This window comes from Dipodomys spectabilis, unplaced genomic scaffold (genome assembly GCF_019054845.1).
Source record: "Dipodomys spectabilis isolate Male_0828 unplaced genomic scaffold, ASM1905484v1 ptg000144l, whole genome shotgun sequence".
In the NCBI taxonomy this organism is placed as follows: domain Eukaryota; kingdom Metazoa; phylum Chordata; class Mammalia; order Rodentia; family Heteromyidae; genus Dipodomys; species Dipodomys spectabilis.
Window position 1 is genome coordinate 1,504,342 of NW_024870821.1, and position 1,833 is coordinate 1,506,174.

The window sequence follows — 1,833 nt, forward strand, 5'->3', positions numbered from 1 at the left end:
TGGAAGAAGGGTAAAGGGTCAGGAAGACATTTGTGCCACTGAGACCTCATTTAGGAGATTTTAAGCTGCAGAAGTTTAGAAATAGCTCTTAAGAAAGGCTTACTTTGAATCCATTAGCTCCACAAAGCTAACTCAGTTGATAAATAAGTACTTGAAAAGCCATCACCTTTGGGCTTAGCTGTAAAGGTTTCAAAGTATGATCAAATTTAAAATGAAAACGACAAAATAGTTATTGACAAAAAATTGCAAATGTGAACAATCGACCATACAATATAATTTTTTTCCACTATGCACAGAATTTTAGAGAAATAGCATTTTTAGGAACAATAAGGGTTCCTTGTTACAAATAGGCAACCATGGATATATGCCTGTATAAATATTGTATCATTACATACTTAAATTTAGAGGATACTACATGCTTCAGCAGCAGGTCTACCCAAATTACAACAATACAGAGATTAAAATGGTACTTGCACAAGGATGGTATGAAAATTTGTGAAGTATTCCATATTTTTCATACTTCAAATGTAAGAAATGAAAAACAGTTATTAAAAAGTTGATTACAAAAATACAAGTGTAACAATACATGTAATTCATAGAATTAAAGGTTAGTTTGACATCAGTATATTAAATCTTCACCTTAGAAAGGCCCTTACATAGCATAAACTTTATAAAACTTGAAATTAGATAACATTGTCATTTTATCCCAAAGAAATAAAATTTAAACCATGGTCTTAGGGGGTTCCCGAAAGATGGTGGAGGAGAAGCTGTAGGCTAAACAAGCCCTAGCATAGAAAGCAGTTTTAGAGTTCCAGTGAACAGTCCTAAGCCAGAGAATCACACCAAGTGTGCCATCACGATACACAGAGCTAGGACAGAGAGGGAAAATCCAGCAAGGAGACAGATCTGAGCACTTGCCAGCAGCCTCGGTAGCAGCTTTGGCCATAGCCGCCATCCTGTAACACAGAGAATGCAGGACAAAGGAGCCAGACACGGTGGACAAGCAGATTCTACTCAACACCAGCAAGAACTGACAAGGAGCAGACATCTTCATCTTGCAGTTCGCAGACCAGAGACGACCCAGGAACCAAGACTCGGCGGGAGTAGAAGCCAAATGTCCTCACTCCTTCTCAGAGAGCAGAGGAGAGAAGGCCACCCCTCCCCCCCAACTACCGGACATGTCCATCTTGGATACTGACAAAGCTCGGTGGAGCTGCTAGCTCCAACTAAGGCCTTGGAAGAAAACTAGAGTCATTTAGCAGGTCACAAGAACCTAAACTGACCTGCCAGAGAGCTCCACCCAGGGAAAAATCACCCAGCTCAGGTGGAAGCCCCAAGAGTGGCTGTCTTCATTGGGTAATCAGAGCCAGAGTCTGCCCCTCCCTTTAGCAGCCTTGACAATCAATTGAAATTCAGTAAACATAAACCTGGAGAGTGGCTCCAGGCTGGGCTCTCTGAGTTTCTCACAAGCTACCTCCTGGGAAAAGCTACTGTTTGCTGAAAGGCCTCAACTCTACCCAGAACCTAGCCTCATCACAGCATCTCCAAACTTGAGGAAAAAGCCATCTCCCTCTTTTGTGTTAATCAAAGCAGATCTCCCTCCCATTGAACTAACCTGAGAGGAGGATCACAAAATCCTGGGTAAAGTAGAGCATTTTTCTGCCTGTTCAAACAAACTGACTTAAGAAACCAACCAAGCCATAGGAAAATCAAACACCACAAGCAGACCAGAGACTCAAACAAGAGGATGGTTACAGACACAAGGGAGATACAGGATTTTTCCCACCACTCCCAAAAAAATTAAAGAACTATTTTTTTTGTACATTTTATTAA

The 1,833-nt window shown here is 41.1% G+C and overlaps 1 pseudogene; it reads left to right on the forward strand.

Moving 5' to 3' along the window:
- The first annotated feature begins 415 nt into the window (after nt 1–415).
- LOC122117584 lies at nt 416–515 on the forward strand (annotated as a pseudogene).
- Nucleotides 516–1,833: the final 1,318 nt, after the last annotated feature.